This window comes from Thermobia domestica, chromosome 10 (assembly GCF_964235325.1).
Source record: "Thermobia domestica chromosome 10, izTheDome1.hap1.1, whole genome shotgun sequence".
Classification (NCBI taxonomy): Eukaryota; Metazoa; Arthropoda; class Insecta; order Zygentoma; family Lepismatidae; genus Thermobia; species Thermobia domestica.
In genome coordinates, this window is record NC_137463.1 from 193,366,422 (window position 1) to 193,385,407 (window position 18,986).

Sequence of the window (18,986 nt, forward strand, 5' to 3'; positions counted from 1 at the left end):
TTGAGCGAACAACGAGTGAGAGGGTGTTAGATATGGTTTGGGAGAAAAAAACAATTTTAGATATTATTAAGAAGAGAAAGAGAAACTGAGATATTGGCTAAGAAAAACTGTATCATGAGGGGCATGCTAGAGGGTATGATGGCACGAAAGAGAGAGGGAGAGGACGAAGGAGACTGCAATTAATAGACTATATCAAAACAGAAAGATCATACGTAAAGATGAAGAGATTAGTGGAAGACCGTGGTGCACGAAAACTTCTCAATTGCAGCAAGTGACCTGCCAATAAATGCAGAATACCTATGATGATGATGATGATGATAACTACTAGCAGTAAAGCACATCGTTATTATTAAGCTACCTAGTGCCGTTACGCCGTTAAATCTAGTAGGAGACCTGAGTTCGGTGTTCAATTATCGAAGAACTCCATTCTCTTTTCTGCTGTCAAAGGTGTCGCATTAAAGAACACACATTACACACGCCCTTTTACTTCCTCATTAGGAAAAGAACGTTATGTATGTCAAGTGAGTGGTAATAATATAATTCTGTTAGTTGGCGCTACTGTAGCCTCCCAAGTTCAAGGTATGCGTCGTCTGCTGGGTTCAGTAAGTCAGTGTAAGAGATCCATCTGTTGTTGCCGCGTGCAAGGAAGACACTGGACTGGCCGCATTGCTTCAGCCTTTCGGTGGCGTTTCGGTGTGAGAGAGCTAATGTTTATATTTTAACGATAAGTGTTACAGATGCGAGTGTGTTTACAGTGTGCTAATAGAGTCAATGTTGTTGTAAAATACAAGTGTCTTATACATAATATCGTTCAGAATATTGTGTTCTTCTGGACGCTATGTGTGGAGATAAACACGTGAATCAGGTATGTTTACAATCAGAAATCCTAGTGTATTCTAAGCCATCTACAATAATTTTCATATACCTATAAATTATTTATTTGTATGTGTATTTTCTTTTAACTGTCAGACCTGCAACAAAAAACTTGCAAAAACCTGCAACACAAACTACACTAGAAGACCTATCTGTCGCGAGTTCGAATCCCTTTCAGGTAATTGTCTTATAACAATTTATTTCGTTATCTTCGTTTTTCTTTGTCTTCTTCACTTTAAAGAGCAAAATCGTGAAATGTAAAATTCAAATCTACATAGAAGAGTAAATCCATAACTCACTGCTTCATTTATCTCCAGATCTTCAAAACTATTAGGCATAGTGCAGTGGCTCAGTGATAGAGCGTTCACTTCTGGTGCATGTGGTCCTTGGTTCGATCCCAGCTCCTGCTAAGTGAGTTTTGTGGTGGACAAACACCATGTGCGTGGGTTCTTCCGTTTCCTCCAACTTTCTTCATTCCCCGTTTCATACATTTGTCATTATCACCTTTTCCCTTAGCCTCTGTACACACCCGAGGGACGTTAAACTAAATATTTGATTTTTCATGTATTAGGTGTAGAAGAATGAAATTATGTATATATAATCTATTTGTAGTCTAAGTTATATATAGGTATAAGACGGATTTTTTCAAGTTGACGTCCCTAATGGGAAAACGCGGTTTGTATTATTTTTCCTTTCTTCAGATCTCTATAACTACTGTATTAGACGCAGAACCTTAACAATTTGTAAATATTCCCCCTTGTGTCCTAGCAGACGATAAATTGCAGTTTTATGAAATGTGACTCCGTAAGGAGGGGAACTTGCATCAAAAATTATTTTGAAACCAGACCAAAATTGTAGGCTATATAGGCTACACAGTATCTCTAAAATATTTTCCATAAAACTAATTCTTCTAGTGCAAAGTATAAATATTCTGCTTGTAACATAACATTGTTATCTACAACATTAGGTTCGTTTCAACATTTTATGTCTTTTTTAAAATTTTTAGTTGGCATAATCTTTCAGCTTTCACAATTATGCTCTTTAGGCTAAGAGAAACGGATGATTAAGGCAAGTGGATGATAATAGAGGAATGAAATAAATAAGAATATAGAAGGAAACGGAAGTACCCCGAGAAAATTCACAGACACGATGTTGTTCATTACAAACTTACTTGGTCGAGAATCGAACCAGGACCCCCACGCACCAGAAATAAGTGCTCTACCATTTTAGTTAATAGATTTACCGAACGTTCTTCAGTAACTTAATTTCTTTAATTATTACTGTTCTTACTTCATTTTAGTTTTGTCTATTAACCTTTAGGCAGGGTGCAAAATTTCAAAGTCAGACGCACTCGCAAATCTAAAAATGATGGTTCCAGTATCTCTCATGTACAAATTATGAGAGGCCCTTCCCCCTCCCCGCCATGGCCTTTGGTTGGACAAAGAAAGAGATTACATCATTGGATAAAATTTCAAAATCAGACAATTAGATTTTGTCGCTATAGCTATCGAATCGGGTGGTTCATGGGGTCCCGAAGACCTTAACTTTATAAAAGAAGTTGGTCACCGCATTTATTTATCGTCAAGAGACGCTATAGCAACATCTTTTCTACTACAACGCATCAGTATGTCAGTACAAAGAGGGAACGTTGCATCAGTTTTGGGAACGCTACCCTCTGGTAAGGAACTGGAGGAGATCTCTTTTCTGTAATCATCTCGGCGTAAGTTTGAAAATGCTGTTGCGAAGCTTATCACAATAACGTATAGCCTATTAGTAAATTGCGTTTGCTCCTTAGAAATCATATTTAAATTTCATTGTTGTTATTGTTATAAAATATTAATATAAAATGAAGCATTAAAATGCAATTGTAGAGATCATCATATGTATTTTGACATTATTGTTTCCTGTTATTGTTTCGTTCTTCGGCTTTCACATGCTTTTCTGTTATTGTTTCGTGTATTTTCTGTATATATAGGAGAATACCCTGTATATTTTCAAATTAGATTTAGGATAGTCAATTTTGAATTGGTGTAACGCTTTCTCTCCCTCTGCACTAAAGTACCAGTTATCGATTGCAGTTTTCGGATCAAAGTCCTTACGTGAAGGACATGATGAAAATTCTCAGCAAATCATCCAATGTCTCAGTCTTCAGTGCATTCCTGTAGGCAGCTTTAACTCTGTTGAGACTGCTGAGACTTCTCTCACATGAAGCAGTACTCATAGGTAGAATTGCACAAAATGTGATAATTGGAAGCAAATTTGGGAATCTCATAAGGCAGGAATCCAGGAGGCAAACAATTTCAATGGAGGATGGGAAAAGAGGGGAGAATTACAACGTTGTAAAAGACTTCACTTTCCGTGTCCGTTGTGAAGACTTCAGATTCCGTGTTTCCTCTCACTCAGTGATAATTATTTTCGTGCGAAACAGAAACTGCATAGCCCTGTGAGTTTAGGAAGAAACTATTTCTACTGAACACTGGTCGCCAGCTCTAAATTTCGAGTCACCAATGGCGGCCTGGCGACAGGAAATTTTGAACCCTGCTTTAAGAATAGGGACACCAACACAGAAACAATGAGGGCAGTTAAAATTCCAAATGCTCTTCCACCGGGAATCGAACCCGAAACCACATATACCAAACGCGCCACTAGATCAGTGGGAAGGGCGACTAAGCCACCGTGTCCTTGCCCCCAAGAAGAAAATAAGAAAACAGTACGTTAAAAGCTTTAAGTACACCATCATTTGATACAAATGATAAATATTATGTCCATAATATAACACATTGTAAAGAAAATGTTTTAATTCTTTGCTGGTAGAAGCTTCGGACTTTTGTTATAATTTGCTTCAGAATACGATTGTAAGCAAATACTAGCATGAACGGCTTAATTTATTTATTAGTTTACTTATTAATTCAAGTTCAAGGTATCTTTTCAGCACTGAGGCTGTACGACATTACTATTCAAAATGGGAATGGAACCATACTCATATCTGTAACCGATGTTTAGTACCTTTTATCACTCATCGAACCCACGACCACGCTATTTAACCACTTGACCTTAGAAAGGTACACTTGCTAACTCAAATTACAGTTTATTCGTAAGAGAAAAACAAAGAACAATGTCGAAATTGAAAATAAACAAAAGCCATTATAGTATAATATCCAACAAATCAAATCGTACACTTCAGAAGTTTCAGTCATTCTATATAATGTTTATGTTCTGTATATTTGTTACGTTTATAAAGTAACAAATATTATTCTTATTAAATCAGACGAACTTATGGTGCTGAATTACGTCCTGCAATGCGACTCAAACGAAAAAATAAATAGCAAAATATAATGCATCTGTGGTCATAATTTATTACCAAGGTGAGCTGTTTCCACGACAGTGGAAGACTATATCATTGTCTTTCCTTCATTACACAATGATTCTCTACGGATCAATATCCCCTAAGAAAACCCAATGTTTCTCTTTAGGCACCTTTTAAGTTTCAATAACACAAACCCGTCCACTGTGCACCACATACCATATTACTGGAAACTTGCCGTAGAGACATCAAAAGACACCATGTGTACGTTGACCTTTTATTGCATCTGGAAATGAAATCTCTCAATGGGCTTTCGAGATGCAATACCCCATCTAAATCCAAATCACTACCAAAATCGTGAGACGTTAGTAGTATCATATTTCTGCCCTACTTTTTCTTATTTGGTGTAAGTTTTGATAAGGGGTTTATAAATGACACATCTAGTTGTTCATAACTAGACTTCGGATTTTTGCATATTTGCATGTTTTTTTCCTGATGTGATATCGATATGCTCTTTAAACAGAAATTCGTTTCAGGTGTTTTGGGGTAAAATAGCAGAGTTTTATAGTGCATATATTTGCATATTTCGGACGTTAGTGCATGTTTATGTCGTTACTGCATATAAATGAATATTTAAAGGAACGACCAAATTGATAATTTTCAACAACCAACAACTTTCTTCATAAATGGAATTTCAAGTTTCTAATACAAATAGACTCAAGATCTTTAAATGGTTCATTGTTGTCAGTTTAGAATATCTTCTAAGATTATGTGAAACGAGAATAACAAAAGGGTGAGTGATTCATCATCCTCCCGGTAATGATGCATGAATGTCAGCTTTTTGGAAGAAGATAGAAATAACAATGTCAAATCATCTTCAACAAAATTTCCACGTCACTCACCTCAGTAGTTAAAGTACCTACTGTTATGTGTGTGTGGGTTTGAAATTGTGTGGCAGTATAAGAATGCCAAAAGAAAAATTTTGGTGTATTTAGTTGTAGTGCGACATCTTAATTAGAATTTTAACTTGCTTAGAATTTTGTACAATTTTTGCCCATTTTTGTCCACCCAAGAAAAAAATTGCATCATTTAAATAAAGGAGGGAGAGCCATTTCAAAACTTGTCCACATTGATCACCTGTAGTGTGACAACTTCAAACTTGAGTTAACTAGCTCAGAATCTTGTCCAATTTTTTGTTCATTTTTGTCCACTCCTCAAAAAATTTGTACCATTCAAATAAACGAAGGAGAGCCATTTCAAAATTTCGGCCACTTTGATCACCTGTACCACAACATCTTCAAATTCGAATTTTAATTCGCACAGAATTGTGTCGAATTTTTGAACATTTTTGTACCACGAAGAATAAATTCTGCACTATTGAATAAACCAGGGACGGTCATTTAAAAATTTGACCACTTGCATCACCTGTAGTGAGACAGTTTCAAATTTGAATTTCAACTATCTTGGTGGTATAAAAGTCTACACAAAATAGGGAAAATTATAAGCTAGTTAGAATTCGAGTTTAAAGATATCACACTCCTGGTGATCGAAGTGGCCAAAATTTTGAAATGGCCCTCCTTTTGTTAATTTGAATAGTACAATTTTTTGATGGTACAGTCACGAACATAAATAAATGGAGGTTGGAGCCATTATTTCTTATGGCTCAAACCTCCATTTATTTATGTTTGTGACTGTACAAAAATGTACAGAAATTGGACGCATTCTGAGGTAATTAAAATTTGAATTTGAAGATATCGCACTACAGGTAATCGAAGTGGCCAATTTTTGAAATGACCCTCCCTCGTTTATTTTAATGGTACACAATGTTTTGTTGGTGGTACATGAATGCACAAAAATTGAACAAAACTTGAAGCTTCTTAAAATTCGAATTTAAAAATGTCGTACTGCAGGTGATCGATGTGGCGAAATTTTGAAATGACCCTTCCTCGTTTATTTGAATTTACATTTTTTTTGAGGTGGACAAAAATGGACAGGAATTGGGCAAACTCCTAAGCTAGTTAAAATTCAAATTTGACGATGTCGCACTACAGGTGATCGAAGTGCCCAAGTTTTTAATGTCCCTCTCTGTTAATTTGAATGGTACAAAATTTGTTCTTGGGTGGACAAAAATGGACAAAAATTGGACAAAATTCTGAGCCAGTTAAAATTCGCATTTAGAGATATCGCCCTACAGGTGATCGAATTGGACGAAATTTTGAAATGGTTCTCTTTTGTTAATTTGAATGATGATTCTTTTTCTTGGGTGGACGAAAATGGACAAAATTCTGAGATGGTTAAAATTCAAATTTGAAAATGTCGCAGTACAGGTGATCGAAGTGGCTGAAATTTTGAAATGGCCCTCCTCTGTTAACTTGAATGGCACATTTTTTTTCTTGGGTAGACAAAAATTGGACAAAGATGTCGCACTACAACTAAATGGGCCGGAAAAATCTTCTAAAAAGTTATCTTCTGAAACAATGGATTGAAGTTGAGAGACATTAACAATTCAAGAAGAAAATATATTATGCAAAATGTATGCTAAACAAATAATATTTTCAAAGTAAGTAAGCTTGATTTCAGAAGAGGACATTTCTATTTTTTTCGACAGCAACAGCTGAAACTTCAGCAGTTTATCCTTCTTATATTTTCATAGCAGTTTCAAGTCTAATAAGGAGTTTATACATCTATGAAACAACTCAGATGTGGCTTTTTTCATATTCGACAGAGTTCATCGCAAAGAAACCATTGAAAAATGTATTTCGGGAAGGAATGAAGAATTCTTTGCAAATGAGCTCTAAATTAATTAAAATATTTGCTTTACAAAATCTAAAACTCGTCACAGCAGTTACTTTCTGAGATAAGTTTCCAAGTTTTCCTTTAAGGAGTTTATGAGAGTATTTAAATATAAGCTTGTGTTGCTTTGATACGCACCCAGGTCTCTCGAAACGTAACTTTCCTACTAAGTCTTCTGTTATGTTTTCGATAACTTTACCTTCTTTCCATTCATGCTCCATGTCTCGTTCAAATCACTTTATTCCATTGTAAAGTATTTATATTATACATTGTAAATTATTAGACCCTACTATTTGAAACGGACAATGTTACGCTGGAAGAAAATATTCTAGGATTTACACATAATTGGATACAAAAAGTAATTTCAAGTTGATTTATTTTCTTTTAAACAAGAAGCTAAGGTTTCTGAATACAGGTTTTTAATACAGTAAAAACTACCTTCAACAGGTCCCTTATTAAACGGAAAATTATTTTAAACGGAAATATTTCACGGTGCCATGAATTTAAAGGTAAAAAAAAAAAAAAATGGTTAAATTCTCTCGATTAGGCGGAACCTGTGTTGCGAAGAACGGATGTTAACATATATATTTTAACGGAAATTTGCAAGTTCCGGAATGTAGCATTTAGAAAATTCTTCGACATTTTGTAAGAGGTTAGATATATGAACTACGTTGTAAAGGTCTTCGTTTACTTGTTACCCTACATATTTAATCTTTAGTCCAGTGCCACATAAGGCCCTAGATACCGTGCGACTTTTTAAACGAAGTGCAATTTGCATAGTAATTTCCAAATACCAATAACTCGTTCTCTAGCTGGTTTAGAGACATGGAACAAGGAGCATAATATACACAATTGTTCAAAAGGGAATCAACAGTAGAGGGAGGAGCGCTGAAAAGGGCATATCATCTACTCTTTGTCTTGGCCTTTGAAACCGTATGTAGGCTTTTTTTGTTCACTGTAAGTTTTATGTGTATTAATTCGTAGCACAAATAAATACTGTAATTGAATACGAAACACCTATGTACAACATTTTATTTTATCTCGCTATGTCCATTATATGTATGTACAGTCCGCAGCAAAAACCTGCAACATGAGCATGTAAGTTTATTGTGAAACTACGCCTAACAGTCCAGGGAATCAACATAACGTCTAAGCACGAATCACGCCTGGTTAAACCTCGGCGTCCTCCCTGAACACTAATTTTGGAGCAAAGACTTCGTCGTTTCATAATAAATTTACATGCTCATGTTGCAGGTTTTTTTGCTGCAGACTGTACATTACTATTTTTTAAAAAAAAAAAACACATCTATCTTCGTTAACTTTAAAACCTTTAACGGAAATTTTTGTGAGTCCTGTTCAATTTCGCTAGGTAGCTTTTATTGTATGTTTATGCCAGAAATGTTTTGTATATGTATAAGTATATGTATATTTTAATTTCACATACTGCCTGTGAGCTGTTTCAACCCGAAGAAACCAAATGTATTCAAGAAGCTTTGGAGGCTTACGGAGCTGAAATATTAAAAGCGACCTTACGTTTATCAATACTCATTTCAGTTCATGGGAGCCGCAGTGGCTCAGTGGTAGAGCGTTCACCTCTAGTGTTTGGGGTCCTGGGTTCAAACCCTGCTCCCGCCAAGTGAACTTTGTGGTGGATAAACACTGTGTGTGTGGGTTTTCTCGAGGTTCTCCCGTTTTCTCTCACTTTCTTCATTACACGATTTCTTTCATTATCACCGTCTCCTTTAGCCTAACCGGCATAACCATGGGACGTAAAACTCAAAAATTTCATTTCATTTTCATTTTAGTGCAATTTCAAAAATCATAACGAGATTAGAAAAGCGATGATTAGGACTTTGTAGTGCATTTGAGCAGTTTGATTCAATAACAAAACAGACGCCACCAAAACCAATCGGACAAATTTTTTTTCGAAATTCATAGTCAATAGACGCGAAAAAGTCTGGCATAAAATTCTTGTCTAATGTAAATAAAGTGTTCCTGGGAACAACGACTCACGAATTTCAGATTTGTAGGCAAGTAACATTGCTTCTTTGAAATACTGTCTCTTAACGACCCGTGACAAGGAAAGAACATTTTCCATATACAGTAATGTTTTGACAGATAAATACAGGCTTTTGCCAGAAACATCGAAAAGTACATAGTTGTATATTGTAGCATAAATACATCATAGTTATACACCAAGTATATGTAGTTCATGTAATACACCTTTTTCTCTACAGATAATAAAATTCCTCATTTGACTTTAGCTTTTGAATGGTGCATATTTACAATTTTTAGTGCATATTTGCATATTTTCAGTGCATATTTTCGTAATTTTTAGCGCATATTTGCATGCATATTTAGCCGTTTTTTAGTGCATATCGATCCGAAGTCTATTCATAACATTGGCCCACCAACCAATACTCTTGTTTTTCGTTGAAATGGCAAAAGGAAAGCAGTGTTACATTTAGAAAAGAATGAAGAAAGAAAAGATAAAACCGAATTAGATCCTGTAGCATTGGCTATAAGCTAAGGAATGAGCGCATGTTCTGTTTCGTCATAAAAATAAAGATTCACTTCGTGGACGGCGTAATTTGAATTTCCCATATCTTGACGGGAATATGAATTCAGCACTTAATAGAAGTCTGCATCATATGGACACATTCAAAACCAGCTGCCAGGTTAGATAATACGTAGAATGTCAAATTTATACGATTTCATTGCAATATGTATCCTAAGGGGCAAACGGGTTGAAATACTGTTCTCCTCATCCGAAGAAAAGCTGTTTCAGTTAGTTTATTTTAAAAATGAAACTGAAATCACACTCTAGTTTCTGACTAATTTAAACTCCGAGCTATAACAGTAATGATTAATTTATCAAGAAATATATATATATATATATATAGAGAGAGAGAGAGAGAGAGAGAGACAGAGAGACAGAGAGAGAGAGAGAGAGAGAGAGAGAGAGAGAGAGATACCTTGATGGCGCTTAACTCAATTTTACTCCTGACCGCTTGTAACTCAAAGGAAAGGCAAAAGGCAATGACTGTTAACCCTTTAACGCGCCAAACATTTTTTCAAAATGTTTGGCTCTAGTCCGCCGAAAGATATGGATTGCATAAGGTACACGGTTACTTACGACATTACCCTTTAACGTTTTGTGGTCGATTAAGTAACCACTGCCTTTAAAGCTCATTATAAAATCTATTTACATTAATAATTCAACCATACTGCATAGGGATATTTCTCGATATGTCCTTTGGTTCAGAAAATAATCACTACACGTCTACACTGTTTTGCCAATAGATGGTACTGCCTGCTTTTAAAGTAACTGTTCTGGTGGTTACAAATGTAACCAGAATGCGTTTGAGGGTATGAGGCTGTTAATCTTTACATCCTCATACTCTCAAACACATTCTGGTTACATTTGTAACCCCCAGAACAGTTCATTGAAAGCAGGCAGTGCCATCTGTTGGCAAAACAGTGTAGACGTGTAGTGGTTATTTTCTGAACCAAAGGACATATCGAAAAATATCCCTATGCAGTATGGTTGAATTATTAATGTAAATAGATTTTATAATGAGCTTTAAAGGCAGTGGCGACCACAAAACGTTAAAAAGGGAACATACGCCATATTTATTTTTAAAATGCTGGTAATTTTGTAAGCCAAATAAATTTATCATCTGTACAAACAATTTTGTACAAATATTACAAAACTTACAAATGTTTGTTACAGTATTATGAACATGTTTCAAATTGTATGCACTTTTTTGTACCCTGTTTGCGTTCCAACAAAAATATTACAATTTTAAGAAAGATTTATATTCTAATTATAAGCACTGATCGTTGTTTGGCCTTAAGTCAGAATCTGGATAAATGAGGGAAGAATAATAATATTTCCACATCTTCCGAGCCGAAAATCGAGAAAAGAGATTCATAAACGATTAGATCTTATGGTTCTAGGTGACTCTTTTATATGCGAAAATCTCATGTCAGACAACGTCAGCTGATGTCAGCTCTATTTTATTAATATTAAAGATAGAAAATACAGAAAAGTGACCAATACGAGATATTTACTATCGGAGAAGTGACGTAACCGGCATTAATACATCAAATACATTAAAAACTTTCCTTTCGTTGCCTTTTTCCTTTCGAACGACAATAAAAGTAAAGAAAGCCTTGTTATCAAGAAAATCATCATCATTATCATAGATTTTTTTTATCCATTATTGGCAGGTCAACTGCTGCGACTGAGAAGCTTCTATGCTCCACAGTCATCAGCTAACGTCTTCGACTTCACGTAGATTTTTGTTTTGATACCCGACTATCAATTGTAGTCTCCTTCACCCCTTCCCTCTCTTTCCTATTACCATACCCTCTAGTGCATCCCTCATGGTACAGTTACTCCTTAGCTAATGTCCCAACAAGTTTCTATTCCTCTTTTAAATAATATCTAAAACTGTCATTTTTTTCTCACATCCTCTCATTCGTTTTCTGCTCGACCCAGCTAATTCTCTCCATTCTTCTCCACACCCACATTTTGAAAGTTTCCGATCTTTTTTCATCACTTTTGCGCAATGCCAATGTTTCTGCCCCATACAGTACATTCTAAACGAAGGATTTTATTAGTTTTTTTTCTCAACTCTTTATTCAGTGTCTCACAAAATAGCCTTTTCTTCCTCCTAAAGGCTTCTTTCGCCATTCCTATCCTTGCTTTCATTTCACGTTCACACTTCATATCATCACTAATAATACCGGTACTATCTAAGTATCGAAAAGTAGTCACCTATTTTCCTATTTTCCTGTTCCTATTTTCAACCCTTCTACTTCTATATTTCACACCGACCGCTTCTTTCCAATCACCATGGCTTTTGTCCTTCTAACATTTATTTTCATTCCATATTCTTCACAGTCCTTCCTCAAGTTTTCTAACATCTTAATGATTTTCTTTCAGATTTCACCATATCATCTGCAAGCCTTATACACTTAATCATTCTACCTTCTACCGAAATGCTGTCTTCATTATGTGGGCTCTATATCACTATCTCTTCTAGATAGTTATTAAAGAATGTTAGCGAGAGACGCTATCCCTGTCGAATCCCCCCCTCCAATTGCACTCTCCTCTGTCATTTTCTCCCCTATTCTAACACTTAATAAACAGTACAAAATAAATAATTTTGTAATAAACAGTACAAAATAAATACAAATATTATTTAAAAAGTAGTTAACAAGGAACCAAGACAACATGATGAGTAATCAACTACCCTTGAGTATATTTTTCTAGTGACTGCCTTAACCTAGATTTTTGGGTACAGTAATTCATATTCTGGCCATACTGTAATTTATATGGGTGGCAGCACTGAACATTCTCTTGATTCCTATTTTCGGGTGTAGAATAACATTATCTATTATTGTGGTAAATTACATTTCGTTATATCTTTTCACTTACGAAAAGCGGGTAAAAGAAAAATGGTTAGCTTTTGTATCATTTTTAGTAGTCTGGCCCCTTAACAGCGTTAGTTCAAACGATAACATTATATATACCACACTGTGCTAAAATCACTGCACTGGCAATCAACAGAGGGTTCCTGCTAGCAGTCACTAGTTTTATTGTTCTAGTTTGATATTTGGAATACACTCTGTAGTACTGTGTGGTATACAAAAATGTATTTTTAAAAAAATAATAACTATTTCACACAATTGTCTGAATTATGGAACAGTTTCCTCGTTTTAAGAAAAAAACTTATCTAACAGATCATAAGGAAATTTACTCATTCACTGTAACATAGTTTTAACGTAGTAATATATAATTTTTGAAAAATATAATAATAAAATCCGTTAGAAATTTTGTGATAAGATTGTACTAATTTCATGATATGTTAGATTAGCCAATACAGAGGTGTATCCGCGAGAACCAAATAACCCCCAAACGACTTTCTGCCCCACAGATGGAATTCGACTGTTAAATGTTTATTTAAAATCTTTGAGTTTTACGTCCCACGCTTATGCCGGTTAGGCTAAAGGAGACGGTGATGATAAATAATGAATGAAATGGGAGTAATGAATGAAATTGAATGAAGAAAGTGGGAGGAAACGGGAGAACCCCGAGAAAACCCAGGCACACGATGTTTGTCCACAGAAAGTTCACTTGACGGGGACTGGGATCGAACCCGGGAACGCTCTACCACTGAGCCACCGCAGCCCCCTAGATGTTTATGTAAACGATTTATAATGAATACTTATAATAGAACAAATAGAAGTGTCCATTCTTCACACGGAAATAATATTTAATGAATATAGAAGAGAAAATTTGAATATTGTAAAAATTATCCGTGTTTTCTTTTTGAAAACTGAATCGTCCAAAACGTTGCAATACATGTTTACTAATTTTTGATTATGAGTTTATATATAGAATTTCAGGCCTCCAACCTAAGTGAATACTAACTTCAAGCATTTTGTGAGTAAAAAAAATCGAAAATTTTAATACTGAAAATTATCCCCTTTAGGACCCGAATTCGATTAATTTCTAATAAGAATATATGTACTACATTTCTTACCTTCAACTTAAACGAATAGTCGTATAAACTTTGTGTATAAAGAATCGGAAATTTGAATACTATAGAAATTGCTCATTTTCCTCATTAGAAGCGGAATTATCGAAACTTGTTCTCTTATTTTTAACTAAGAGTTTAGTTTTAAAAAATACCAACTTCTAAGCCTCTAAACAAAGTGAATCCTCACATTTGGTAATTTCACAATAAAGAATCGAAATTTGTAAGGCAGAAATTGCCCCCTTTTTTCTATTTAAAAGTGGACTTTTCTAAAAGTACTGAAACACATGTCGTTATTTTCAATGCAAAGCTCATATGCCAATTTTTATCTTCCTAATATGAGATACTACAGTCTTGAAAAAAAAAAAAAATACCTTCTTTAGGACGCGTATTTTTAAAGAGCCTTTTCTTATCACTTGTTCCCTTATTTTTAATTAAGAGTTTAGTTTTAAAAAATACCAACTTCTAAGCCTCTAAACAAAGTGAATCCTCACATTTGGTAATTTCACAATAAAGAATCGAAATTTGTAAGGCAGAAATTGCCCCCTTTTTTCTATTTTAAAGTGGACTTTTCTAAAAGTACTGAAACACATGTCGTTATTTTCAATGCAAAGCTCATATGCCAATTTTTATCTTCCTAATATGAGATACTACAGTCTTGAAAAAAAAAAAAAACCTTCTTTAGGACGCGTATTTTAAAGAGCCTTTTCTTATCACTTGCTTTCATGGCAACGGAGTTGCCTGTCTAAATTTTGTTTCTAGTTATTGTATCATAGCCTTTATGTTGACGAGTCAGTCAATTTTACTCTTTTATATTATACTATAAATATGAAAGGAAAAAATTCTAAACTGTGTCAACACATTATTATAATTACGAACCTCTCAAATGCAATAATTAGTACAGTATTATGATCAGTGGCATAGCCAGAAATATATCAAGGAGAGCAGTAATAATTGCCGTAACGAATAAATGCTCCTACACATACACATACAACAAGTATTATGTGGTGTCACCGGCTGAAATGTAGGTCATATGGTCGGCCAAAGTACTTTATGGGGACTTGTGACATGAAGTTGAGTATTTTCTTTCGGTACATATAGGTGAGCCGAATTGCAGGTGAGGCAGACAAGGGCGCCGATCCTGGGGCGGCCAAGGAGGTCCGGGCCCCCAAAGATCATGTAGGTCCCCCTGTTGTATTTATGAGTGCACAATATTTGGCATAATTTTAGTGCAATTTGTCTTAAAATCTTCATATATATACGTTCTGCATCTGAATGCCCCCTCCCCCCCCAAATTTACAGAGAAATCAGCACCCTTGGAGACAGATGAAAAAGAAGTTACATTCTTTACACTTTTCTTTAGTTAACTGTATTGAAACATTCATGAAATTTTCTAAGAAGCACTAAATTAAACTTCTTGGCACTACAATCATGAAAGAATATGACCAGCTTGATGGCTCACGTTCAACTGTGTGGTGAGTGGCCAGTTCATCGGTTCCCGGGTGGCATTATTTATGACTTTATGGAATGGATTTCGCTGTCTCTTAATTCAAGTAGTTCACCAATTTCCTCATGATTCGGGACCAACAGCAGAAAATTTAGTGGTCGTAGCGAGAATAGAATCAGCAAACAGGCACACCGAGGTTGCTAAATGATACCTGTAATAATAAAATTTAAATATCCATTTGCTTTCTTAATGCTCTCTATTCGCAATCGCAGATGAATTTTGATGGCTATGATAACGAAAAATGAGTTTTAAAAGATTAAGGATAGAGTATTATTACTAACTGGCTGAAATATTGTGTAGGATTAAGGATAAAGCTTATGAGAAAATTTTGTTTAAACATGTCTTTGTAAAGCTTGTTTTCAAGAGAGTCATAAAATGTCTATATAAAAGAGGAAGAAACGGACATAATACACGAAAGCAAAATCCATTTCGATATCATGTACCGAAAGGGGATGGCTTGAGCCAATTCAGCGTCCTGCCTATGCTATAGATACTGATTAATTATCAACTTTGTTACTCTAATTTACTAACTGGGTATTCGCAGTTGTTGTTTTATTAGACTACTATAGACTATTGCATAACTGTTTGAGAGACTGATATTATCTTTTCTTCGATTTTTCTTTGTTTTGACCATTTTACTTTCGAGTGACGATAGAAAAAGGAAGTATGCTGATTTGTTTAAAAAAAGAAAAAAGTCAAATTCGAAATTTTAGTGTATTTATATATTTCATGGCCTCTACATGACGAAAAAAAAAGTTTTTTTTTCGGATATATGTCCGTCTAACCGTTCGTCCCGATGTGAAGATGTTCACTTGCCTAAAGGCCAAACCGTTCAACGTATCGAGACAAAATTTAAAACCGAGTCTTCACAAGATTTCCTATATTTGCTTAAAAAAAAAAAAAAAAAAAATCCTCTGCTCCTGAAAATAACGGCAGATTACTGAAGAGTAAACATTAAAATTTACGATTTTCTGAAAACGGTTCTAACAATTTCATTTATATTTCATAAGTCAATGTTCCACTAATAATCTATAATATGGCATAAGTAATTTTTCTAGGAATATTCAGAAAGGATAGTTAGTCTTGGGCAACGGCGTAACTTAAATTTTTTTTGGGGGGAGCAAGCATTAATACGCGTATTTAAGTTCAGTTGTATAGTACAGTCCAGTTTGATGCACTTAAGCATTATTATTATTATTATTATTATTATTATTATTATTATTATTATTATTATTATTATTATTATTATTATTATTATAACGTATTAGATTTAAAGAATAAGAAAAATATTCGTCTTATCTCCTCCTTATATATGAAACGTATAATATACATTATGCATTTGTTTTACTATATAGATCACATTTCTATATAGTAAAATACTGATAATGTAATGGAGATTGGAAATACTTCGAATCACTTGACCTTACGGAGAAACACGAGTGAAATGTCCTTATGAGTGTCAACCTAATAAAATAAGGATTAAATTGCGTGTATGCATTTACACTTACAGATAGAAATGCTGTTGCACATATTCAGTGACACGCACATTAGAAATATATATTTTATTATATTGTTATAGTACGAGTAATATTATAGAAGAAGTTTACCTACTGACACAATTTTTCTTCAACAAGCCTTGTTTATGAGTGTCATATATTGGAGCAGAGTCCGTGAAAGTTTGAGTTAATAATTTTTCATCCATCTTGCCTTTCCACTCTGGTCTCTGCATAGGAATTACTCAAAGAGTTATGGCTGATGGCATACCTGCTTTTACATTAATTCAACTCTCTTCCCACATTGTACATATTACCTTTTAAATTTGCATGTTTTTTTTTTTTTTTTAATACAGATAGTTATGGAAGTAATGGAAACACTTCAAAAAAAAATTGAGCTTACCTGATTAATACGGCTTTGGATCACCTTTTTTTTTTTTTTTTTGTATACTAAAATCACTTTTTTTTACTACTATTATCATGTGTACTCTCGCAGTGGATGGTGCCCGGTTCGAATGGCGGTATGACTGCACTGCCGGTTTATATCTGGCATTCTGAGGCAGTCGGACGGCTACTTGAATTAGAGAGCTTTTAACTATAGTATTGAAGCAGAAGAAACAGCGATGTCAACGAATTCGCTGACTACACTTCACTCCACTGAAAGCCGTTTTACCATCTATAGTCCGTGGGCTGTTGTTTCAGTGTCAAGAGAAAAAAAAAACTTCCTGGCTCTTTTAGCCCACCAAAGCAACGGTCAGCAAAACAGTATATACTTGAGCACAGGGATGCACCCACGGGGAAGGGAGGATTCATCGGATCCAGACTCCCTCCAGAAGTTCCTAACTCTTCATACTTTTGTACACTTTCTCAATAAAAGTATACATGTTTAACAGGGAACTGATTGATGTACCATGAAAATTTGATCTTACAATTCATCTGTACTCTTTCTCCTATGAAAACAATCTAGTTCTATCTTTTTCTCTGAAAATGTAAGTGGAAGTGTTTTACAATTACCTAGACCTATCGTATTTTCGGGTACAGAATAATACCAATTCAATACTACTTAGACTAGTAGCTTGAAGTATTGGACTTTTCTCCAAAGTTTGGAGCCCTCCCAACAAAAAATTCTGCCTACGCGCCTGCTTGAGCGTTATGTTCGTTAAGCACATCAGTTTCCATCATTGTCATTCATAGTTTCTAAACCATGTTTTGCTGCATTTTTTAATTCAAACAGATTCCGGATATGAATCTACAGTTCAGTCAGCTTGATATCTAGAACTTCTTTTAGGATTTTTCTGTAGTTTAACTAGGCGAATTCTGGGATGGTGTCTTTCAATTTAGACTCTGGCTTTTCTTTCACATCCTTCGCCATTGTTGTTAGTGTTGTACACAAGATGGGACTTCAAACGTGACAATTCTTGTCTCGAGAATCAAGGGGAGAAGGGAAATTTTATGAAACTTGTGGACAACACAAGTTCACCCAAGTCTTAGTTCTCAAACACTGTTTTAATGTTACATCATTGATACTATTAAAACTATAGATTGATAAAATACTTGTTGGAACACTATAAAGAGCATACATTAAATTCTAAAAACACACGAGTCATTATACAATATACTCCAATAATAAATATGGTTAATATCGCATAATAAATCAATAACTGGTATTATTATTATTGAATCAATATTGATATTGATCAACACTATCAACTTTCTATGACTTACAGTTCCCGAGATATGGCTCCTTCAATCTCCGAAATTGGAACTTTTTTGGTCATATCTCGGGAACGGTAAGAGTGACGCGAAAAATTCCATCACTTTCTCATATAGCTCTTGATGCTCCATCGAATGAAGGACTCAAAATTGAAAAATTCGCAAATAACAAACACACACACATACACACACATACATAGAGAATTCAGTAACAAAGTTTTTAAGTTCGTTGAAAATACGGAAAGGATAGTTTACTTTTAAGGGTGAGTTTCCTTCGTTTGAAATTTCCCGAAAACATCTTATAATTTTGATCATATTTCACTTTTTTTTTTTTTTTTTTTTTTTTTTGTAACAGCAGCATAACGTGATTTAGTTTAAGGAGTTTGAACGAGAAAGTTTAGTGAGGTGGTCCGTATCATTTTTCTTTCTTTCTTGAAGCTACTTTCTTGAAGCTACTTTCAAGGTGGTGCTTACTCCGTCCCTCCCTCTCAAGTGCTTGGTCGCAATTCTTCCAAATTTATCATTCTTCCCTTCAAAAGTATGTGAATATGTTTGTCTAGTTCCATCCCTCTCCCGAAAAGATAGTTAGTATCTACACTAATTTGCATGTCAGATTCATAGGAGACTACTTCTCTTGGTAGTCTGTGTCCCCAGTTCTTTTAAAACAGAAACATCTCCCGCCACAATTTTCTTTTCAACCAAAGGAGAACGTAGGCCCTATTCTTTGCTAATTATTTTAAAATGTTATTTATACT

At 34.7% G+C, this 18,986-nt stretch overlaps 1 protein-coding gene across 1 annotated transcript in view; it reads left to right on the forward strand.

The window, feature by feature from the left end:
* The first annotated feature begins 618 nt into the window (after positions 1-618).
* Positions 619-18,986, forward strand: part of LOC145662915 (uncharacterized) — a 190,145-nt gene continuing 171,777 nt past the window's right edge. The window contains exon 1 of the mRNA XM_081728920.1: positions 619-865. The gene's annotated coding sequence lies outside the window, so the exon portion shown is untranslated. The remainder of the gene's footprint in view (positions 866-18,986) is intronic.